Source organism: Lepidothrix coronata, unplaced genomic scaffold (assembly GCF_001604755.1).
Source record: "Lepidothrix coronata isolate B3197 unplaced genomic scaffold, Lepidothrix_coronata-1.0 Scaffold37, whole genome shotgun sequence".
Taxonomy (NCBI): domain Eukaryota; kingdom Metazoa; phylum Chordata; class Aves; order Passeriformes; family Pipridae; genus Lepidothrix; species Lepidothrix coronata.
Genome location: NW_016690217.1, coordinates 5,305,568 through 5,331,676, shown reverse-complemented (window position 1 = coordinate 5,331,676; position 26,109 = coordinate 5,305,568). Strand labels below are relative to the sequence as shown.

The 26,109-nt window shown below is 35.2% G+C and overlaps 1 long non-coding RNA gene across 1 annotated transcript; it reads left to right on the top strand.

Annotated features, from left to right (window-relative positions):
- Positions 1–977: 977 nt before the first annotated feature.
- Positions 978–11,475, top strand: LOC108496147. The gene is made up of 3 exons (XR_001874342.1): positions 978–1,077; positions 10,612–10,722; positions 11,353–11,475. It is a non-coding gene; the product is annotated as an uncharacterized LOC108496147 (long non-coding RNA).
- Positions 11,476–26,109: the final 14,634 nt, after the last annotated feature.

Here is a 26,109-nt window from a genome sequence, read left to right as displayed (position 1 = left end):
CCAAAGAATTGCAAACACCTTCTGAGTTTCTTTGTTCAATATTGTATAGACTCAATTCACTTAAAATACTGATTTTCTTTTCCTGCAAAACCATCTTCCAACATAATTCAGCGCAGGTGGATAATTGATCCAGACTTACTACTGCCCTCCACTTACAAAACTTTAAATTCTGGGGAGCTCTTGATTTGTACAAGACTGCTACATAAAGTTTTATTCTAGGTCTGCCATACTTCTCAGAGTTAAGTCGGACCTTAAATTCAGAGGAAGAGGACCTCTTTTATTCAACCTCTGAGGGAACACAGAGGTTCAGGGAACACTTCCAGTTCCAATCACATATGACAATATGCATGATTATTTAATTTCTAATGGGCTTTTTTTCAAAGTCAGCTATTAAGTAACAAGCGTAAGGGAACTGTTTAGGTTTAACATACATAAGCAAAAATCTTTTCTAAAGGCTCTATCAAAAAAACTACACAAATAAATAAGATCTCTAAGATATCTTCTCTTAAATATCTGCCTTACAGAATCTTCAGTCGTGCTTTATTTTTCCTAGTCTTCCTTCCAAAATGTGATCCTTTCTTTTTATAGCCCACAGAATTCTTTAGAGAAAGGATTTACAGTATTTTACCCATTCATCTGACTGTTTCTTCTGAAGTTTCAAGCGAGCTAAAATTCCCTCAATTTTCTACTCAGAAAGTGGTTTGGGTTTTTGTCTATTCCTCATTAGTTTCAAAATTTAATTCACTTCTGCCTTTCTCTAATACCTGCAATATTAATCACACACTGTGTTAGTTTGGTCTAGGCCTTCCTTGCTGACCAGTTTGTAACCAAGGAAGTGCCTGGATTTCCCCAGTATTCCCTACGATTTTTACGTAAGCCGGGGTATAAGAAGAAAGGAGGGAAGGCCTTCGGTCTCTTTCCTTCCGGCAGCTTTGGAGGTGGGAGTTTTCCCTGCTGTTGAGTCTGTCGGATTGGGGAGCAAGGCCTGGTAAGGCCTGGTAAGGCCTTGCTGACCTTGGGAGACGGAGGTTGCCGGTGATCATTCCAGAGCGACTTTCTGTTGTCCCAAGGAGAGCAGTAAGATATTCTTTGCTAATTCTTTTAATTGCTAGATCTTGGGCTATTGATCGAGATATATATATGTTTTATTTTGATTTTGTTCCTTTTTTTCCTTTCCCCCTTCCCTTTCCCTTTTCCTTGTGAAATTGTATATATATTTCAATTGTATAAACTGTAATATAAGTGTAAATATATTTATATATATTGCTTTAGCTGTCTCTCTCTTGTTTCGGTTTTCTTGGTTGTTTTTTTCCCTCTTCTCCCTGAGGTCTGAGGGGGGGACTTCTTGTGGTAAGGTTTGGAGACTTGGCAGGGAGCCAGCTTCAAACCATATCACACAACCTCAGATTTTTTATGCATAGAAATGTGACATCAGCTTGCTCCACTACTTGGATGATCAGCTTTGATCTCATCACGATTAAACTCTTAGGTGACTTTTTTTTAAGTAGCAAAATTGAATTACAGGACAAGAGAAACTGTTTAAGTGTTCTGAAAATGTTTTAACTATTCATATTAATTTAATAAGACATCATATTATTTTCTAAATCAGAACTCTATCTACCTAATATATTCCTATCTGTAAGCAAGTGCTAAGAACCCAGCTAAAAGCAAAGATTAAATCACAACTAGTGGAGTTAGCAAATATCTTGGACAATTGCCAAATATTCACTTCAGAATCGGTTGCAAGCAGGAATCAGCTGCAAAGAGGGCACACAAGAAGCACTATGCAGTCACCATTTATCTGGTTCCTGTGAAGTTGGCCATATTAGATTAAGCAGCTGAGTAGTTAATAGTAGTTGTTTCAAAGTGGCTAAAGTGTAGTTACATGGGCCATGTTAACATCCTGATGATAGGGGGAAACCAGGAGCTATGAGGCAGGAACAGCTTTGAATGGCACAGCCATGTACAGAATTTAACAGAAGTCACCAGACACATTTACTCAAGGAACTCATAAAAGTTTAGTAAATACTTTTAAAGATAAGAACAATACTAAGGCCAGTATCACGCACTGCATTGTTTGCTGATTGTTAAAGCTGTCTATTTAGTAGCAAGGGCAGAAGCACCATGACATAACATACTTCTATTGTCTCTGATTTCATTATAAGTGTTTTTCTATCAAGCAGAATGCTGTTATAGTAAGTCCATGCACACAATACTGGAGGCTTATCCTTTAGCAACAAAATGTTGTTAGCCAGTAACATTACTTTAAACACCAGAATTTCAAACTTAAAATCACTTGGAGCCGTCAAAGCCAGAGATAAATAATGAAAGTCTGTATTTAGCATTTAAACTTTGAGGAAAAATCACACAGTGGATTCAATTTATCCTTCCTAATATTTATTCTTCAGTTTTGCTGAATACCACTAACAAAAAATGCAAATGTAAATAAAGAATTCAATTTCAAATTTTACTTGTTGCTTGACTTTGAAAATATCCCTATGATCATAAACTCAAAAATTTCCACTTCAGTGAGCTAAAAGCCTTGGATGACTGAAATGTTTTAAGAAAGAATTTCAGCACATTGAAATAAAAATGGCAAGGTTAATTAGTATCTTAAAATTCACAGAATCATAGAATAGGTAAAGTTGGAAGGGACCGCTGTGGGTCATCTGATCCAACACCTAGTTATTTTTAGTGTCTTAAAAATCCCTGATAAGTCAAGTTACAGATAGGAATGCCTAAGCTGCTCTGCTTAGCAAAACACAGAACTATCTTGCCTCAACAATTTTACAGTGTGATGTGTAAATTATAAATAAATAAAACATATTTATTTCTCCTATACTAGTGTTAATCTACATAAATCCATGCAAAATATTCATGAATACAAAATATGTTGCAACATTTAAAAAGTAGTCATTAAAATAAATGCATGAAAATGCTGTAAATCATAGTTCCTCTATGAAAGAAAGGTTCTATCACATCCAAACTGAGCCATAAAATGGTACTATCACTAAAAGTGATGTGTTTACCCAAAGTACACTTCTAAAATTTAGCACTGAGATAAAATGTATTTGCTGGGAAATCTGTATGAAATGCATTAACTCTAACATTTGCCTACTAGATAGCAGCAAAGAAAATAGGTTTGTCTATGTTTGACTTCTCACACGCAGCAAGTTAGATCGATCAACTCAATATTTCTAAATGAGTAGGACTTTTTATACTTTAAGCTAAATATCAAATCATTTGCTTTATGTTAGTCTGTTGACTATTTACATTCAATTATATCAATACTATTTAATAACATAGAAAATCCAAGCAATAACTGATTATCAAGTAAAAATAGAGAAAAAAATAAAAGGAATGTTAGAATCCTCCAGCTATTTAATTGTGAGTAGATTATACAGAGACAGACAAATAATAGACAAAATGCAGATTCTTATTATTGATTTTTTAATCTGTATTACTGGCTATTTTTTTGCTTATTATTTCCATGTTTTATCTGCATTGATGCTTTTACACAAAGGTACATCAGAGATATTGGTTTTGTTCAAGGTCACTTCTAAAAGAGACATGCTGAGCGCAGAATAGTCAAACAGTACTGTGGGACTTTTTTCATGTGTATACTTACTGACAAAAGTAACTATCATCATACTAACTAGCTAACATATTACATTAAGATTAGCAAGTGGATCAAAACTAAATTATATGCTTTCTTTTTCCTTTAAATAAAATTTTCAAATGGGAAAAAAAACACCACCACCCCCCAAAAAAAAGAGGAAAAAAAATTAAAAAAACCCCCTCCAAACAACCCCCCCAAGGAACCCCCACACCCAAACAAAAAAACCCCACCCCAAACAAACAAAAAGAAATGCTAACCCCACATATCTTTAAATTTATTAAAAACTCTTGGAAGACTTGTCCTCTGTGCCAGATATCAGAGCTATCATGGCTAGCCCAGTACCAAATCCCTAGAGAGCATTCTGGGTTGTTGCAAGGGGACACCAAATAACTATGGGACTTGGAAAGACAAAAATGGTTTTCTCATTTTGGAGTGATAGTCTAATCTCTGAGAGAATCAACAGCTGTTCAGATTTGATGTTCCAATTGTAGAAATGTTGAGCACCTTTCCAAATTGATTTTCCAGTATCAAAGACAACCTGCAGATGTACTCAGATATTTTCAGCACTAGATATTTTCAGAGATATAATATATTGTCAGAGGATAAAATCTATTTTTTTACTGTTTTGGGTTTCTATCTAGCAACCAAATTTTACATTTTTTCCCTAGCCTACCGGGAGGGAAAATGATTGTATGAGTCATATAAAACAAAAGAGGAACATATTTCAGATATTTTTTTAAGTTTTTTTCTTGTTTCCAGAGAATTATAAATTTTAAATAGTATACTCATTCAGTATAAATAGTATACTCATACTTATACTTTATACAGTATAAGAAGATTCTAGTGATTAGACAGAACTAAGACAAAGACTCATGGCATTGTACAGGCTTAGATAAACAAGAAGGCATATACAGCAAAATCTTCAAGTAAAACAGCCTCTCCAGGACTTGGGGAGAGTAGTTCACTCATCCTTTTCTTCAAGTTGATATATTATTTTCATAGCTCAGAATTTCCATGTCATGAAAATAAAATATTATTAAGAATCCACTATCCAAAACTTCCAAAAAAAGCAGGGGAAAGATTTTGTGACCTTCCTTTCCACTGTAACTCCTAAGACTAGAATATCTATTGCTTTTCACTCATGTAAAATCTCACAGAAACGCACACATTAGTGATCCTGATTCTAAAAATCCTGTTTCTAAAAATCCTTAAATGACTGGTTCTCAGCTTTCAATAAACATAAACTGTGGAATAAGTAATCTTGTTAAATATACCCCTCCCAATTCAGTCATCCTCTTGTTCATAGCCTTATCTACTTCATCTCTATCTGTCATTAAATTGTAATTTTTTTACAGCAATGAGAATATCTTTCTAGGTATTTATATAGTGGTAAAAGTAGTAAGGTACTGTTTTCAAATTAATCTTAATGAAAAATCAGCCACTGCCTGGGAGATCTAACTCAAAGTTTGCATGTAGCTTCAGTGAAAGAGTACACAGAGAATTTAGCATGCCGTTCTTGTCTTATAGGTGTCATGTTCAATTCTTTCATTATAGACAAAACTTAGATTCTATATGACTATGAATTACAAAGCACATTGATAAATAGAAAAAAATACTTCGCTTAGAGATACACATAGAGTATTGTTCTCTAGCAATGAGAAAAATTAGATACTCCCATCAGCTAACTGCTGAAGTTACAGTGATCATGGAATAATGATCATAGAATTACTTTCATTACTTTTTACTTATTTTCAGTAGAACTGTTCTAATGACATCTCTGTTTCAGGATGTCACATCATATTTAGAATCAAACTGAACACAGTGGAAGGAGACTTTAGTCATCTCAAATATTGCAGAGGTATCTAATATCAAAACCTTTGCTACCTTCTGCCCTGTACACCCAGACTAAATAGCTCTGGGGAGTTGGAAGGGACGAAGGAAAAAGAGAACAAAATCCAAGAAGCTAATTTGTCATCAAAAGAGGACTAACAGTCAGAAGACACCTATAATTGAGAGTCAAGCATGTGCCCCTGTGTCTCAAAAAGTCAATTTTTAGGGTAGACTATAGCAGACATTCCTTTTCTGCAGGGAGTTTGAAGCACATAATTACTTTTTCAGTTAATTAAATACCTGTTTAGCTCTATTTAAAGTACTGAATGTGCATGTGCACATAAACAAGGCTTCTTTCTGTAGTATGCATCAAAGAAATAAGTGTGTTTCTGTCTGTGTTATAGCTTGAACAAAAAGTCTGCCATTTCAACGTGTTATAAACCTGTCTCTGTCTGCCTGCTTATAATAGTGTGAACAGAGGCTTGCATACAAAGCATGTTCAGGATGGGAGCTTATGCTGAACGATACAGCAGTACAAAAACCTAACCTAAAAGTTCTAGAAAATGTGGAATTTCTAGCCACATAAAACCAAATTGTTTCCACAGTTTCAAAAATGCTCTTTCTTTAAATAAAAAAAATCCCAAAAGAAATCAATAACTATGAAGATTTTGTATTAACCTTCTGGTCACAACTTTATGATAAATTTGAACCTTATAGTTTACAGTTTCCTTTTTTTCTTCTCATATTGCACATAAAGAAAACCCCTTGTGATCAGAGTTTGCAGTTGTGATAACAGATAAAAATGTATTACAACAGTTTCATTCTTCTATTTTGGAAAAAAAGAGATGAGTTTCACCAATCCAGGTAAAAATTCTGGCCACGCACCCTATTCCATGGTCTTGAAAGAGACAGTTAATACAAACAATGAGTTTGAGCTGGGTTAAGATCAGTCAACTTAGTAGGGGAAAAGAGAGATTAAAAATAGATAAAAGACATGCTGCTGGATTTGTTTCCATTAAGAAGGATGTTTTAAATCTATTTTTACTTCATCATCTCACATTAATAGGATGGTAGTATTACCTGATCCAAGGGCTTAAAATAGCTCCATTATATTTAAAGTATTATCCACATATGATTACTTCAGATTCCCTCTAAGTAGATTAGAGCTATATATTATTGATTTTAACTAGCAAAACTACTGGATATGCATAGTGCCTATTTTGGCTGTAGTTAGAACTGAAAAAACTGTGCTCTAAGAAAAGAACTTCTGACTCACGAAAATGTTTTGACAGTCAAATTTTTTAGCACTGTAACCTAACGTTTCCACACTCTGACATTAGTAAGCCAATACAATAATCTGCAAAAGAAAGAGGAAGAAGTTTATTGAGTCATTCTAACATTTTTAGTTTATATTGCTGAGTCAAATATGTCTGTAAAATGCCAGAGGAACTGAAAATTTTAAGGTTAATAAGATGTTTTTACTGCAGTCATTTTTGATATTATACAGGTTTGCTGGTTTAAAGGTAAACCAGCAGGGGAAATGAACTCAACCCAAAAGAGAGATTATAAGTCACAATAACAATTTAATAAAATAATACAATAAGTACGATTATACAGACAAACAATTGGTTTTAACCCACAAAGCCCAAATGTATAACCCAGCACCCTGGGGCATGAACAGAGTGGTGTTTTTTGGCCCCCCTGAGTCCAAAGGAAAAGGAGAGGGGAAAACCTGTTGGTGAGAGTGCTGTTGCAGTCTGGTTAAGAGTGGTGATTGCAGTCCAGTCGAGAGTGATGGTTGCAGTCTGGTTGAAAAGTGGTGGTTGCAGTCTGGTTGAGAGTGGTGATCTGCAGTCTTCCCCTGGATCCCAGGAGTGGTTAAAAAAGTCCCAAGACTCCAAGATTATATATCCTCCAGTTCAGGCAGGAATGCTCAGTACCTCCCTCAGGGTGGGGGGTTCCTTAATGGATGTGAGGACAAGAGCAACTCCCATCTGGCAGGCCTCTTAGCACCTAGTTTATAGCCTGAGGAGTCAGGCTCTATGTGCAGATGGTGTAAATGGTTCATTGATACCAGTTTCTGGGAAATGGCATGGAAGGCTATAGAATACACAGTTTTGGGTTACACCCATCCAGTGATGAACTGGTCTCAGCTGTCCTAACTAGGACAACAAGATATCATATAACACTCAATAAGCTGGACAGAGACAGAGAGTTGTCTAAGCAAGAAAGAAGAAACTAGTGAAAAAGCACAACGGAAGTGTAAGTGGAGGAGTAATTTGGATATCAAACTTGAATTTCAAAGAGACTTTTTTGCATTTTGTGTTTGGACAAGCTTAAAAAATGCTTTAATCACATCTTAGTTGTACATAAAACCGATGTAGAATGATAGTAAAACAGGGAAGGAAAACAAAACAGGATTCAAGGTTGATCTCAATTTCAATTAATTGTTACACAATAAAGCAACTTAGAACTAGAAACTGGAAGGCAAATTTTTCAAAACAACTGACTCAGTGAATTGATGCTGAAATGGTACCCTCAGCATCAATTATTTTTAGATGTTAACAAAAAAAAGATCTTAAATTTTGCACAGCTAAGTTTTTTTTTATTTTAATAATGACAGATCTTACTAGTGTTTTTTGTTTAATTTCCATTCTATTTATTTGTTTTCAATTTTATTACCAAATACTTATCCTATATTTTATCAATGTCCTATCCTTATAGGCCTATAAAACAATGATCTTTAAAGGTATGCCTATACAGATGCCTGTACATGTAAAGAAAATAAAGCCAGAGTGACAACTCTGTAGCACTGATCATCCACACTGAATTCCACATTTCCTCATTCTATTTTTGTCTGTAACTGAGAGTATTCACAGGACCACTATCCAGACAAGGAACATGGGAACTGTCTATAGCGGGAATATGAGCCTGACTCCAACATTGCTACCACTATAATTACCTCCAGCACAATGGTAAACTTTTCAACTCTCAGACTACAATGCACTTTACTGTCATATACAGACTAGAATACCCACAGAAACTGGTATACTTCTTGTTTCAGAGTGTGTAAACTCAACTGCAATGGACTGACTCAGAAATAATTTTCGATATTGTGAACTTGGAAAGCATACACATACATTTACTTCTTTGGATCACAGGTTCTGTTTGGGGTTCAGATCAGGACAAAAGCTGAGTGATAGGTATTACAGATGCATCTTAAGGAATGTCAATATAGATTCAGACCAAGAATTCTGGCTAACCATATGTAATCCTGTTGATCATAAGTCATGAATCAAGAAACTGCAAGTTCATTCTTGAGAAATGCATATTCATGATGTGTTTTAGCATATTCTCTGGTAAACTAAACTGATTTCCTGAGTCAGTGAAGAGCAAACTTCTGTACTAGAGGCAGATCACTGTCCCACAGAGGCAGCAGTGAGGGCCATCCAGGAAGACCTTATGATTAGGCATGAAGGCCTGGACCAACACAGATAAATGTTCAAGGAAGATGGCTAAGTGGCCATGTAGCAGTATATAGAGGGGCAAAAGTTGGAATAATTAAACAATATAAATAGTCATCTTGAAGACCATGGTAGTCCTGATGATAAAACTAACTGTTCATTTGTTGAAAACTATCTACCTGGGCACTCTTCTAGAACAAATAAGAAGTCACCCTGAATGAAAAGGGCCTAGTGTGGATGATTCTTAGAAAAATAAGAATCTAAGGGACTGTGATCCTGCACTAATTACCTAATTCAGATACTGATTTAAAAGTACTGTATGCAAATGAGATTAGATGATGAGATGAGATGAGATCAGATCAGATCAGATTAGATCAGATCAGATGAAAACTGAGAACTCAAACCTTTTAGTAAAATGCTGAACTGAAAAGAAACCGGTGCTCATAATTAGGGACCAGAACAGCAGGTAGCAACCATAGAAGTCTCAATAGTAGAAACATACATCAGGCATACAGCAGAGATCAATTATATAGCATCTAATTTGGAATAAACTACTTGTATTTGCCCTTTTTCAAACAGTAGATAAATATCCTCTCAGAAACGCCAATGCAGTTTGTCATATGCTTGTTTGATTATACATGAATACTATTCTCATGACTGTGAAATTCACCGTGAAATGACTAAAACATTAGAACAAAAATGAAACAGACCTGGCACATATTGTAATATGTAATGAAACAGACCTGGCACATATTAAATATTTCTGTACTCAAATCTAGTGACTGGAGTTAGTAATAATTTCCCTTTTCGCATATATACACTGACTAGATCTCTGATTGTAAATTTAAGTGAAGGAACACCACAGATAACTGACCAGTTTAAAATATTATATGCTAGAAGTGGAATTCTTCAACCCAATGAATTGTCCATGAAAACTCTTAGGATGTGCATCACATCAAGCTGATGTTACTGAACATGGGAAAGCAGTCTTCAGTGAAAGATGCTTCTGGAAATATTCTAAAAAAAATCTGCAGATAATGGTTGTATCAGCTGACTATCTAATTATCAAGGTTGATGGCAGATCCAACTGCTGACATGAACCTTTCAAACAGTCAGATTCAAGTTCCTGCTCTGTCCAATTTATGTAACAATGCAGATACCTAAATACAAAAAGCAACTCTTCTTAACAGTGCCTTTAAAAATAAAATTTTCTATAATTTAGAATTATGTTTTCAAATGGTAAAACACTAGTCCCGATTTATTTACAATGTTAATTAGTCAAGGTTTCCAAACAATTACATGCATTTTCTCAGTTTAGAGACAGTTATGACAAAAAATATGCAGAGTTTAGTGAAGAAGGAGCCTAAATTCCAACTACTGCATTTTAATTTGCCCTTAGGCTAAATTTTGTATTAACATCTTGGATATAAAATGTTAGTGAGGTAATTCAATCCAAGTCACCATTGTTTTCATAACTCTTTAATAATACAAATTAGTGTCATAAATTAATACGATGTCTTTTCACATAACTCATTATATTTTGACACAATCTAGTTTAGATTTCCATTTTATAGTAATTTAATAATTGAAACATCACAAAAGAATGTGCACTGTCCTTATTTAACAATTTGAGTCTACATGGCAAAGAAACAGTGACTTTTCTTCAGAGTGGTGAGGTTGTAAATCTCTCTGCTACAGGTGATCTACTTGAATACCAGCAGTATTTTTTTCATTCATGTGATATGAATGTAAGCTCACAGGCCACAGAAACTATGAAAGCTTTAGAATATCAATGTGGAGATTGAAAAAGTAAGTAAACATAAGCTATATCTACACAAATATAAGATGATAATAATAGTTATAAGGGGCAAATATATCTCTATATTTATTATCTGTGCAGCCTCTTCTGCATTGAATTATAAGGAAAATGCATACTATGGGTAAAGTAATATTATTTTTGAACAACAATAATTAAACAGTCAAATAAACAAACAAATAAAATCAACAAAACAAAACAAAAACAAACAAACAAAAAACCGAGAAAAGCTGTTGACCAAAGAATTTGAGTTTTATAAAGTAATTAAAAAAATATTATTAAATATGAAGTCAGGTCTCTAGAGCAGAACATGACTTCTAAAACATCGCAGAGGAGCTCAATTTTGACATGTGGAAAAATACCCCTGCCAATTTATTTTTGTTATAAATAGAGATAAAAGTATTTTTATACTTAGAAAAGAAATAAAAGCAGTTAGAGTTAAGATTGTATACTAAAAGTGGTTACTAAACATGCATCTTCATATCCTCCTCACGGTATCTTGACTGTGGAACTTAGGTAAACTATATGAACAAACTTTTAAAGAACATGGAAAGCTAAATACCATTAATAGCTGTCATGATAATATCTGTTCATACACTGGTGTATGGGGGTTTATCCAATAGGTGTTTCGAAACACTTCTGAAGACTCTGGAGGGAAAAGCATCATCACCAGCAGCTTCTGGTGCAGTGCTTGGAAGCTGTAACCTACGGTTTCTCAGTAGTGAGCCTGTGCATATGTCTCTCAGCATATGGTAAAGTATTCCTGGATTTACTAAATTAGATTGTGTTTGAAAGTTTATTTATGCTATGTTAACAGCAAGTCTTTTCTCTTCCCATGATCAAGAATCCTCATAGTATTTTACTGATCTACCTTGAAATTATCTAATGACAAAAGTAACCAAGAACCTCCCCAGAACTGATTAGTTGCTCACACTCATGATTCCTTTATGGGTAAACCCTTGCATTTAATGCTTTTGATTTAATGCATGTGGTACTTTAGCAAGTTTGTCATCAGTACATAGACAGATCCAAATACAGACAAAGCTCATACTCAGGAAGTAAATTTTTTCCTATATATTCCTTTGGAAAGCCAACAAAGAAAACAGTCAGGAGTAAGGTTGTGTGATATTTCCTTTCTGTTTCACCATACATGAAGTTTTGAGAGCAAAGTGGCAGCCATTTCACACTAGCCTTTCTTCATAGTGAGGAAACAGAAAATTAGCAGGGTGACAATTAGGATATGTAAGTTTAGGAATTTTTTTTAATATATAACTTGTTGAAACATTTTTTTATACTAGCTCATACAAGGATTTTGATATAATTGCCAAAATAGAGTGAAAATGATGGCTACCTGATAAGAGTAACGTAATTAAATCCTGCCAGTTGCCTCTTTGTATATTGATATTAACAAGTTTCTTGTACAAAGGCTGTGTTTTTGAAGGTTTTAACTGGCATATTTTGTGATTCACACTGTCTAAGAAGTTGAAGAAAACAAATGAAGGTCCACAGTCTTCCATCTCATAAAATGTCTGTTCCACTTCTGTCATAGGGATTAAATGACTAAGTCCCAAATGGATTGTGCATAGAGTAAAATAGTTGATACTGAGAAGCTGGATAAAAAGATAAAATGTTATTGCATCCTCAGAAAGCCTTATCATACTAGAGGAAGTAGTCAATAATGAGCCACCCAGCAATGTTGTCCTTTTAAACCAAACACATATTATCGATTGTTTCCTTTTACATCAAAGCAAATATTTCAAACTAGTCTGTATTGAGGAAAAAAAAAATTCTTTTTCACCAAGTACCTGAAGACAAACTACAGTGTAGTACTCTGTACAGCGCTGATTACAAAAGCAAACTATAAGATATATACATATATATATATGAGATATATATATCTATATATCTATCTATATAAGGTATTGCAAGAGATATTAATAATTACAGCCAAAATTCCAAGCTCAGAGATACAAACTCCACTGGAATACCACTGGAATATAACCCTACAGAAAACATGTAATAGCCATATCTTCTGCCAACTGAAGACTCTCATGAAGGTTTAAATTTTCTGACTTCAATTTAACTACTATGGTACACATTGACCCCTCTAGTGAGCATGTAATTATAGCTCCCTGCTATGTCTCATACTATAAAACAAAGTGACTGCTAATATGTAACAGCAGCAATATTTAGTCTGCTTCATTGGGTTTGTAATGTGAGTTCAAATTAAAAACTAAGCCCCTGAGAACCTCTGTGTTTAGACAGTACAGAGAGAGCTCTTATTGTTTATATAATCCCTCTGCTAAAACAGCTTAGAATAATCCTTCTGTTATGCCTGCCATTTTAGAATATAGTTCTTCAGCTGAAGGGATTCAAAGAAAAACTCCAAATGAGATTGTCTCTAACTATTCCATTCTGTCTATACACATAGGGGATCCAAACATTAAAATGCAAGGAATTAAACGCTGTCCTTTTCATCTGTGAACTGCACTTCCCTTATGTTTCCCCTATTACTCCATACTTTTTCAAATTTTGCATGTTGTATCTGTGTATTTGTGCATTGTAGAGACACTTTTTGGGACTGAGAAGGGAATTTTTTTATATGATTGAAAAGATGACTTGAAAGAGAGACTGAATTAAGGACCATGAAAAGAGGAATCTGTTGTGAAAGAATTAAGTACAGAGTCAAACTAGTCAGTATGAAATCACTGATTTTCTTATACTTTTTTTTATACTTATTTGAAAAACCTCTTCATTAAGTACCTTCCTATAAATTAATCTGTTATGTGAAGTCTGATGCACTAGTGGTTTTGCATGTTTGTTTGTTATGGTTTTTGTTGTCTTGTTGATTGTTTGCTCCTTTTTTTTTTTATAATAGATTTGATTCTTCTATTGCCATCTTAAAAAATGCACAGGAATAGTCTTAGTTGGAATTCAAAGCTTAGTTTTTTTAATGATTCCTAATTAGTTTGGTAATAATGGAAGTAAGATTTTTCCCAGTGGAGAAAATGGCAAGACAGTTGATTAATTAGAGGCTTTAAGAAATGAGAAACAGCATACACTAGAAAGCAGGCCTGAAATATCTTACAATAGTAGGGGACATTGTAAGCAGAAGCAAGAGTAGAAATAAACAGGTTTCTCACCATTAGAAATGTTCTGGAAATGTTCTGAAAATTAAATGCAGCTTGGAGGGTTCATAGAAAGGGAAGGGGAAAATTACCTAGACTCATAAGAGTATGAACATATTACTGGGAAAACAGAAGACTCAGTAGACAAACTAATAAGCAAAATGGGATGACATGAAAGCTGAACTACGATAGCTGCACTGGTGGAATTCATGTCTAACAATCAAGTTCTGTAGCAACCATGGGGAAAATAAAGTCAGACATTGTACAGATTTTTATTTTCTCTTGTGAAATTGTCATTTTTATAACTGTTTAACAATTCTTTGAACAGTTCAGCCTTTTCTTTTCAAGTTATATGAAACATATGCACTACATGACAGAGAAAAATCTAGCCTTCTTAGGCTTTCTGTATAGCTGCTACAATGCAATGTCTAATTTATGATACAACTGCAATTTGTTGTATGAATAACCATGCTTTTGCTTCTGCCAATTGTGATAGGACTTGTCTCCTGTATTTTTTCCTCAGTTGTTGTTGCTTTAAAAAAAATATAGTTGAAGATAGTTGAACTCCAGTGATGCAGAGTTTCTGGAAGATTGTCTTTAAACAGGAACCACCAGAGAATGAATGACCCAGTGAAATTCCAAAGAGAAAAGAAGATTGCTCACTCAGTTTCTAATTAATCTGTAACACTGCTTGTCAAAAGGTGCTGTAGACACCCAACTGTCATGAGAATTCAAAGGGAGACTGAAAAGTCCATAAAATAGAAATCTGTCACCTACAAAAAGCAACTCTGGTTAGAAAATCTCCACAGCAATAGGCTGGGACAGTATTTTTTGGAAGGGCATCACTACATGCTTCTTGTGTTCCAGTAGTCTTCCCTATTTAGTCGGATTGGAGGCAGTACCAGGTTATTCCTGTGCTCTGACATTGTGCTCAGGGACAAGACTCTCTGAAGAACAGATCTGAGAATAAACACAGGAAGGGAATGCAGGAAAGAGCTGAGATGCTCTCCACAGAGTTTTGAAGAGAAGACTGGTGGAACTAGAACGTGGAAAGAAAAAAATAAGCTTAGCAGAATTTGTGTGAAGAAAACCTCTAAATCATTAACTGTCTGAAAGAATGAAAAAGGTAACACAGAAACTAGAACCTTAGCCATGTACCATCTAAGAAGCTGTAAAAAAAAAAATAAATGGTGTTGGATAGAAAGGTAAGAAAATTCTTCAGACCAAGCTCTATCACTCACTATGTGAGATGGTTCTACTGTAAAAAAAAAAAAGTTGTCCAATCATGCTTTTCCTTATATATTGTATGCATTTTATATCTCCCCCATTGAACAAAATACAGGTCCAGCATGCAATGACTGACAAATATAAAAAGGAATAATTAATGCTTCTCCTTCTTCTGGGTCCCACACCACAATTGTAATCATATTGGTAGTGACTCACACCACCACTAGTCCATCTCTGCCATTGTGTGCTTCAGTGAGAGAGAAATTTCCAGATATGAATCTATGATAGTTGAGAAAAAGGGAAATTGAAAACTGCATAAGCATATTAAAGTAGACTATGTTATGAATTAACTTGTTTACCCACAGCACGAGTTGGATACTAAGTTCATTGAATAAAGATAAACTTGAGCATTCACTCCAGTGAAATAAACTCATTCGATTCACTAGCTGTTAAAATTTTCTCCAGTGTGAACGTCCCTCTAACAAATAGAAGGCTTGGATTGGACTGCTTGCACTGGTTAATCAAACAATGAAAGAATAAAAGGCATTGGTCCAAAGCAATAAACTGCACTGACAGGCAGGAACAGTATCTGGGAAGTGTTAAATTCAAGGGAGAAGTGTCAGGAGTGTCTATCAGAATAAGGAGTTCTCTTTAAGAGGTATCTTCAACCATACCGAGAAAGAATTAAATAGAGACAGAACAAAGACTTTACAGATCTCATAAGGATACAGAAGTCAAGACAGGTCAGTCTGGGAATAGATGATGTAAAGGGATCACACAGATAAAAGTGTAAAATTGACTAGTCTTAGATCTTAAGGCAGTCTCACCAGTGGTTGGAAATATCAGCTCATCTGTAGGATTTGCTTTCATTATGTGGAGCAGAAAGTATCAAACAAAAAGTCAAGGCTGTTGACCTACATTAAAAGCTAATTTTAGGGGATATTATCATGAGTCAGATTCAGAGCTATGAGTAAAAGTGACAGAACGGAGTTTTCGCAGACTTCAGATGTTTAAGAAGACAGAAATAAAAGTAATTTCAATAAGGTCTTAGGAAGAAATCTGTTATGAAGATGAAAACTCTTGACAGCTAAAGATAAACAATAAAATTAGAAACACAGATAAGTCTGAAGCAATTACATGACTCAGCTCACCAGATCCCAAAAATGCACACAAAATCTCCATATACTTCTCAACACAGATGAAAGTATTTCCCCTTTTTTTGCACTGCCAGTAGTTTATTGCACCGGTTGAAATGAACCAGTGCCATGGTGCCAAAAAACCACTTTTATACTTGACTAACAGATTTTAACTGTAAGTCTTTCCCAGCATTTAAAATGCTGTTGGAACATACTGCAACTACACATGAACTAAACTTAAAAAAAATTTATATTCATCACCACAAGAAATTTAACTGCATAAATTCAAATACCAGTGCCCACAAGTTCACCTCAGAAAACCCTTAGGTAACCAAACTGTGACAATGTTCATGATATGTCAAGGGATTTGGTGAGTCGTTTTAAGCTGATATTGTTTTTTAAATAGAATCACACAACGTAGTAGCTCCATAGACACAGATCTTTTACCATAGAGGATGTATGTCTACTATAGGAAAAAGCATGTGATGAAAATTTTAGTCACAATGTAAATATATGGCTAGACCTACATAACTACTGCCTTTGGGCCTCAAATAACTTTGGGGCACAAAGAGAGAAAGTCCTGCTTTTAAGAAACATGAACTCTCTGTGTACTAAATAACAACATGACAAGACCTGAAAAAATCTGACACTTTTTTTTTGTAATTTGCCTAGGCCAGGACCTAGTTCTAAATTTCTGTGTAACTTCAAATTTAAAAAAAGAAACAAATTTCAAGTGTTTTCAATACATCTGTATGAAGCAGTGGAAAAGCTTTATTTGTTGTGCAAAGAAACCCTTATTTTATTTAGAAAATAAAAATTATTTATCATAATATCCAAAACCATGTGAAATAAACAAAATTATATTAACAGGATTAAGAAAGATATTTCTTAACACTTGGGTTTATGATGTCCACTAACTACAAATGACTTCTGGAAAGAAGTATATAGCTACCTGAAAGGTAAATAGATATCTGATGTCTATACCGACATTTTTCAAAAAGGTAGTTCTTCTTAAATCAGAAGAGGAAAAACGCAGCTTTCCTAGGAATCATATAACTATTGTTAATTATTTTTCTTCTTTATATTATATTAATGGCATCACTGTTATTTATTACCTGTGTAGGCTTGATAGTAAAGAGCTATAGAAGAAGAGTCTTAAAACTCCCAGGAGATAAGATATATAAGAAAACATTTTTTTCCTAGAAAAGCAGTATTAGAATTCCATTTTCATCCAAGAAACAGCATTACAAGATTCAAATTTTAGCTCAGATATAAAAAAAAATCTAACCTTGCTGTGTCTTCTTCTAAAATGTACAATGACTTTTCAGTACTAAGTGATAACAATGTATATGCAAACTGCCAAAAGGTGACATTTCAGCCAAATTCTGTTGCATGCGACCATGCAGCTCTTAATTTTGTTTTGGTTGTTTATCAGCCTCATGTCACTGAGCTGGTTAAGAATCTCTAAATTTGCTATGCTGTGAACAGAACTCTTTAGAGACATAGTCATCATAATGACAAGCAACATACCATACCTAAAACAAAGCCAACTATTGTAGGAAAAGTGTCTGACCTAGCAGTCATCTCATTTTCAATTATTTCTTCCTGTCAAACAGTACCTGCAGGAGACTAATGCCTGCAGCTTCAGGTGCAAATACAACTCTTCTGAGGAGTGCTACTTTGTCAATACAGAAATGTTTTGTGGAGGAAACCTGATTTTTAAATGTGACAATTTTCTGCCCTCCTGGTAAACTGCTAGGACCCCATCAGGTCTAGGACCCATAAACTGTCAGGAAGGTGGAAACCCATGGTTTTCAGCTTGTAGTATTCTAAATTTCTAGGTTTTTTCTATGTCTTTTCATAATTTGTCAATTGAGGAAGAGTGTTTTCTGAGTTTCTAAGCACTGGTTAACTGCCAGAACATCCATTATGCAGATGAAAATCTAAATACCTCTAAAACTTCAGACTAAACCCTTCAAGCTCACGCCTCTGGCTCACAGAACATTGCCAGATAGACTTCCAACAGTCTGAGCAACTTCAGATCAGGCACTAGCAGTGCTACCTTTCTGAGATTGAATCTACCTGATAGACTGGATGACACTTGCAGAGCTACACCATCCCATGGATCCAGCCCCAGTGAATGAGAGCTTAAAATGTCACCACATAGTTCTTTCAATGTGCTAAGAAAAAAGGTCCAGCTGAACAACCCTTTTTGCAAACCAGAGTCTGCCTGCACATTTTCACATATCCCTTTGCTGAACCAGTTACGCTGGATACATTCTACATTGCCTCTGTGTGTTTGTCTTTTCTAATAATAATGAGGTCTGAACATGCTTGTCTCTCAGAAAGTATCCTGCCCTTTTTTTAATGGGGCTTTACTCTCCAGATGGATAAATTTACTAAAAGAAAATCCTGAAGTCATCTAAACTTTACTAAGCTTTCAGCCCTAGAAAATTTCTTACTTCGCAAAACACTCAAAATATAGTGGGTTTGTTTTCAGTTTCTCAGAAATAGATGTCAACAGGTATGTAAGATTAGAGTCTGCTTGAGACAATTGGATGTTTCATCTCTGTTGACTTTTTCTGTGATAAATACTGTAATGTTTCCTATAGTGTTACTTTGACGCTATTAACTGTAGTCAGAACAGTTACCAGCAACAATTTTTGGGGAACACCTGCAAATGATCAGAAGGAGAATGGTCTTACTGGTCATGTTGTTGAAGTTCCAGACAGTTTTATAGGACTTGCTGAGATAACCTGAAGCTGTGAATGAATTAGAAAATTCCAGCAGGATATAACTGTATTATACCAACAAAAATTTGTTGCTGCTGAAGATCAAAATAAATGTTATTGAATGTTTACTAAATAATGTGTTCAGGGAACCTGTAAGTCACATCCCTGTGCAAGACCCAACTAGTTTCATTTATTTGTCCATGTTTGATTACCATCCTTGTTAATATCCTTACACATCTTCAAAAAGTTTAACAATTTCTCTAAATGCTGCCCAGGAAATGCTCAGATTTTCAGTTCTCATTATCCATAGGAGACTATTCACAGTAAAAGACAGCTTTTGTGGGGGCAGTTAAAGAGACAACATAACCAAGTCTAACAACAGCATCAAACAGTTCTGACTGATTCATCTCAGGAAGTTTTACAAGGAGCATTGTAAGGATTTAAAAGTAGGTTTCAAGGCATTATATTGCAAGAGAAATTAAAAATAAAAAATACTAAATACTCCACAGATGAGGAAAATATTGAACTACTAATACAAATTCATTGTACAGTGCTAATAATACCAAGGTCGTGGGTTCTATTTTTATATGGGACACTCACTTAAGAGGACTCTGTGATCCTTGTGGATCCCTTCCAACTCAGAATATTCTGATTCTATGATTCTGTGCAGCATAATCAAGAAAAATCAGCTAGGAATCTCTCTGGAGAGCTCTATGAAGATCTAGGGCCAACACACACTTGACTTCAGAAATCAGATGAAAGATTACGGTGCCAGGCTGGATGGGGCCCCAAATAATTTCGTCTAATGGGTGGCATCCATGTCCATTGCATGGAGGTTGGAAGTAGATGATAGTTAAGATCCCTGGCAACCCAAACCACTCTGTGAGTCTATGATTACTGTAAAGGCATGAACCAAAGAACACAGTACGCAAAGTGTAAAAAGTTAAAATAGCAAGACATTAAGCAGAACAGACAGCAACGGAACTGATAGCTGGAACATCCTGAATAGATTCAAATAAGTTCTGGGTTGGTAGCTTTAACAATTTGCTTCATCTTAAGGATTTTTCTTAATTTTGGTTTTCTCTTTCTCTCTTAATAAATATTTATTCCCATTTCTTAAAACCTTGCTCATGAAACAGACCTTTTTTATAGTGTATTGTAGGGAGTATGTGTCGCTGTAACCTTTATATAATAAAGAAGGATGAGCACACTTTTCTGAGGTGGAGAACAAAGAGGTTTATTTCAAATTTGGCACTTCCTTTTATCCCCTAGAACCATGTGACCTCCTTAACCAATAGGGTTGTCTATTTCCATGCATACTTCCCTGGGCATTCCTGCCCTGGTGTGTAAGTTTCGAGCTGGTTTCCCGCCATGCCCCCGAAACCCGACAACAAGGACCCGTTTCCCAGAAGAGGAAGAGAAAAGAAAGAACCAAAACAGCCAAAGCTATAGCAAATATATATATATATATATATATATTTTACATATGAGACAGATACACAAAAGGGGAATACCACACACCGGGGGGAGAGGGGGAGGGGGGGAAAGGGAGAAGGACAAAAAGGGGCAAGGATCGAACAAGTCAACCAGCCAACCGAAGGCAAGCTAGCAAAAATCTCACCACTTCCCTTCGAACAGGCAGGATGGCTAGACATGGCCCAAGGCTCTCCCCTCACGCGTGGCAGATAACAGCAGTCACTGTAGGCCTCGGCTCCAGATAAGCCAGACTGAAACAGGGACCCGCCGTTCTCGAACCTCGCCGGAAAGGAAGAGAGCGAGGTCCCTCCTGCTGGCCTTATTTATACCTCAAGTTACGTAAAGGGATAGCATGGAATACTTCCGTGATCACCTTCCTAGTTCCTTCCTGGTCACGAGCCGGTCTCCAGGAAGGCCCAGAGTGAAACTACCACACCTGGTACCTCCCCTCCTACCTTAGACGCGCCCCCTACAGTGTATTACTTTTGGTTTGGCATATTTCTTCAATCACATTTGGGCACTCTGACATGTGCTTAGAAGCAGGAAATTGAAAGCTGCAAATAGCAAACCAATGTGAACTCTAATAATTATCAAAGCACACACTTCAGAGATAATGTCAGAGTAGATCTTTCTTTCAGAGATATAAGGCATCACTATCTAGTATCCCAAGAAACAGACAGCAGAAAAAAGCCTCACTTCAGTAGAAAAATTTGCAGTTGTGCCAAAAAGGAAAAATAGTTTGAACTTCCATTTACTTAATGAAAAAAACTGAAACCAACAAAACCCAAACCAACAAATAAAAGACCTAGGCACAAAAAAACCCGCCAACCCAAATCAAAGAAAACAAAACAGCAACAAAACATTTGGAGAACCTTTCCTTCCACCAATAACCACACATAAAGTACTTAATTGATCCAGATAATCTGAAAGCTAATTCTCTATTCTACTGGTAAGACACATGAAGGAGCTGATATGCCTCAATTCTGTCATCTATTCCATTCAACATTCAGTTACTAAAGCATAGTACTACTAAGATCTATCTACTGAAATGCCCATAGTTTTTAACGACAGAATTTTTTGAGGATGATTCAAATAAGTCTCCTCAGGGTAAATTTTTTATATGTAAGGTGATTGTTATCATTGCTGAGGTACTGCTAGCAACACAAATTTCACCCTTTACCTCCTACCTTTCATTTAATTTTAAATAACCTTGAGGGGGGTATAATTTAATGAAAAAATAGAAATAAATATATCATCTAGAAAAATAAAGAATCTAAAAAGTTCTCTGTGGTTTGTTACTAAATGTGGCCCTTCCTGATACCTTTTAAATTATCAAAATCTACATTTAATTGACAAAGGAAGCATTGCATAAACATTTATGGGATGAAAGTCAGCCTGTTTTTTATCTAACTACACAAATTAAAAAAAAAATAGATAAACTCTCAAAGCAATGCTATAGTCTTTGGCAAGTGGAAGAGGAAAACAAGGCTTTTCATTAATAACGCAAAGGGAAGATACCTGCATGAGTAATTAAAGACTTCTGGGAAGTGTAATAAAAATAAAAGTCCTCATTAAGATTAAATTGAATGTCAAATATTATGATTCCTGCAGTACTTCAGCTGAAGGTACTTTCGTTGATAAATAAATAAGTTTTAAATGAAAGCAAGAATTGCTAAGGAAATAAACACATTAAATAGATTTAAGGAAAAAAAACCCTTCCACTAAAACTTAAAAAGAGATTAAGATCAAATTAGCAAAAATTAATTCAATTTCATTTGCTTCAGAGAACAAATTTTCTGGGAGAAAAGAAAGAAACATTTCTTCTTTGATCAAAGCATTAAAACTGAGTGGCTGCCTAAGAAGACACAGATTAAGATAGAAGCCATCACATTACAAAGAAACATGTGCTCCCAAAGAATTGTAGGTTTAAAAATTAATGGTAAAAGTGCTCCTAATTCCCCTGGGAATCCCTTGTAAGGCCAATTTCAATGACGACACTGTTTCAGGGGAGCTCTGGGCAAATTAAGGAAAAGACAAAAAAAAAAATTGAATATCCTTTCCTTTTAGCTCACAGGGTCACAAAAGCCACTTTGACCTCAAAACTTTCCTTCTGGTGCATAAACTGTTCTGAATTCCTCTTCTTTCATACAGTCCAAGGAATTTCTTTGATTTTGGCAAGACTACACTACTTGTTATGGTTTTTTTTTGCTTAGATTAATAGGTAGAGGACTGGAGGGAAAAAGTCATTGATGTGTTGCTTCCTTGGCCTCTCCTTTGCTTGTTTGGTTTTCTCGCTTCTCTTGATTGTTTTGTGGCCATGTTGCACAACTTATAAACATGCCATAAAATTAGAGGATGGCTTTTAATAATGGGATGCATTTGGTTTTTTCTCTGTATTTTTCTTGATGAAATGAGTGAACTTACATTAAAATATCTGACTAAAATAAAGAACCTGGAAAAAGAGAAATAATTAGGGCCATGCTCATCTTTCAGATGCCATGTAGTCCATAAATAGACCTATTTTTAACTCCTGAATAACAATGTGCCCCCCCAATTCCTTTGTAAGCAAGAAGAAGGGCCACACAATATGACAGAAATATCCTTTCATTGTTTAGGATCAAGATGTATCGTTGGTCTCTCCATCTGCATGCAGAGCAGAGCTCCATGAGTCTTGGCCCCTCTGTTCATGCAGGGCCCCCTTCTCTTGAGCAAGGTTGCATGGTGCCTGTCCCTGTGCTTTTCCAGAGGGCCTTTCCTCTGATCCAAGCTCCATGGGAGATGACCATATGGACCTGATGGGCCTTTTTACACTCACTTGAGTGCCATTAAGTTGGATTGTTTAATCTTGTTGGTCTCTCTTTCCCCTCATTCTGCTCTGTTTTACATGCCTCCACTCTCCATTTCATCTCTGTTTCATATCTTTAAAAAGTCTACATTTAGTTTTATTCTTTTAACTGGGATAATTCAATTCCACTATACATAAAACATTAAGAAGTTTATTTGCACTAAATATTATGAACTGTTGGTTTCCTTTTTTTTCAAGTGAGTCTGATAGTCTAAGGAAACTATAATGCATTTTTTCTAGTAAGTATTATGTAATATCTGTGCATGTTTGATTAATTCTGATGAGTTGCTATCTTTTACTGTGAAATGATAAAAATAATATCAGGTAATTTACATATTTAATATGAAAATTGCATAAAATTTTTAAGATAAATGAAGGAAAATGAAGCCAAATAAAGTAGGGCTAGAGGCACTCATTGGCTTTACACTATTAAATATACCTTATGTATTTACAAACCAGTTTGTACTACTTTTCATCAGTGCTGAACATTCAGATCTCAATTAACAGATGATTGTCATATTTCAAAATTCAGATCCCAGACAGAATCACAGAGTGACTGCAGCTGGCAGAGACCTCTGGACACTGTGTACTCCACCCTTCTGCTCAAGGAGAGGCAGCTACAACAGGAGAGAATCCAGGTTTAAATGAAAACTCAGTGAGGAGAAAAATCCCCTTGTTTTACGTTCTGTTCTTGGATACAGCACAGAATTCATTTGACTCTTCTTCAGATAAACAGGCTGGGGCCAGATCAAAACAGAAAATAATATTTTTCTGAATTCTAAGTATTTTGAGATTTATACCTAAACTACTGGGGTTTTTATATAGAATACACATATTTTTAAAGTTTCAGACATGGCTTCATGTACCAAATACTTTTTCTGACAGTTTACAAGTTGCTTCAGATAATTGGTGTACATTTTATAAACATTGCTAAAGTTGTCTGTCAAAGATTTTTATAAAAAGAGCTTTCTAAGGCTCTTGAAAACAAATGTTTGTTCCTAGCTATTTGTAGTTTTCATATAATTCAATATAAAAAATAGTCTGTTAAAAAAAAAAAGAAAAATGTAGATAATATAGAGGAAAAGTAGTCTTTCTAAGTTTTTCATCTCAATACAGTTTTCCAGGAGGCACTTTTCAGAAAACAGAGACAAAAAAAAAAATTAAAATTCTCAAGTCATACTGAAATGAAATCAAGAAATATGTTTCATAAAGAAGTGATGACAAGAAAGGAAGTTTTTCCTTGGATCTAAATTAAACGGTTTTAAAGAAAGAATGTAGGGAAAGATTATATATCTGACTTCTCTATATTAGCAGATCTTCTCTCACAAACACACCAAAAGAAGGAAGGCTTAAGAACTCATGTCTATGTCATAGTAGAGGAGTAATACAGATTAATATCCAAAATCTATAAAGGAACTTTTGCTATAGCTTTCATCCCCAATGTCTCTATGGTAATTTGAGGAGTGTTGGATTACTTTGGAGTCTGTATCCTTCTAGTCCATAGAACTGACAGAATTTGCACAGTGTCCTGGAAATTAGTTATTTTGCTACCCAGCATCAGGTATCTCTTGGTATAAGACTTGGGAAAGCAGTATGAAAAATACCACAAAACAATAAAAAATCCCAAACAAACAAACATAAACACCCCACAAAAAACAAGAATGAACAGCTTCTGTTTAACCTAGACTACAAAATATTTTTGAAGATCACAGAATATCTTGAGTTGGAAGGGACGCATGAGGATCATCAAAGTCCAGCTCCTGACTCTGCAGAGAACAGCCTGAAGAATCACACCATGTGTCTGAGATACACTGCTTACATATATTTTTGAAGGAGTTAACTGAGTGATGGTGTTACAGTTGAAGCAAGGTAACAAGAAAAGAATTTCTGGGCAGAAAAGATAATGACTCAAACTACAGCAGAATTGGCAAACAATTTAAGGCAACGATGGTGTGGCAAATAAAACAGATTACCCATACATATGAGGAAAATATGGCAATGATGGTGTGGCAAATAAAACAGATTACCCATACATATGAAGAAAATAATGACAAAAATAGACTGCAATGGTTGCCTACAATATAGTGCCTTAAGTAATTCCCACACAATATGTGGACTGAAAACAAAGGAAGTTGTAATCTTCTCCTGGGCATAATAAACTTTTGCTGAATAGTCTGGAAAAGATTCAGATCCTGGAGAGATTCAGATCTCTACCCCCAACTTCAGCCTCAGGAGAGAAAGGAAAAAATTCTGAGGGACACAGAAGTTCTCAGCTGGTTCTTATGAGGGTAGGGGAGACAAAAGGAACTAGGAATTGATGGTTGTCCTTTCATCTTGGATTTACAGTTTTGGGAAAGATACTGAATGAGAAGTAAACTACTCTCTTTGTTAAATTCCTAACCTTATAGGCAATTGGAGACAGTTTTTCTTTCTGATAGGCTATTCACAGCATTTCATATGTAACATTAACCTGGTTCCTTTCCAAGAATTTCTTTCCAAACAAACGGATCTTTCCCATCCTCACAGTCTAATCTTTGCTTTTGCCACCTATTAGTTTAAAGCACTGTAGTAATTTCAGTAACTGATGAAGTGAATTTCTAGTACCTGATTATGAGAGCAATTAATAAGAAGTGTGAGTAACCTTTATAAGCACAGAGATGGAAACCTAGAATATGCAATTCAGCATCTTATGTAAAAGGATAAAAGCATGTATCAAATTTAAAACATCTACCTAAACCCATAGATCAAGAGATTTTTAAGAAATAGTGCTTATTTATTTGCTTCAGTGTGATGAATTGACTTAAAATATTAGAAAAACCACTACATAAGTAGTAGT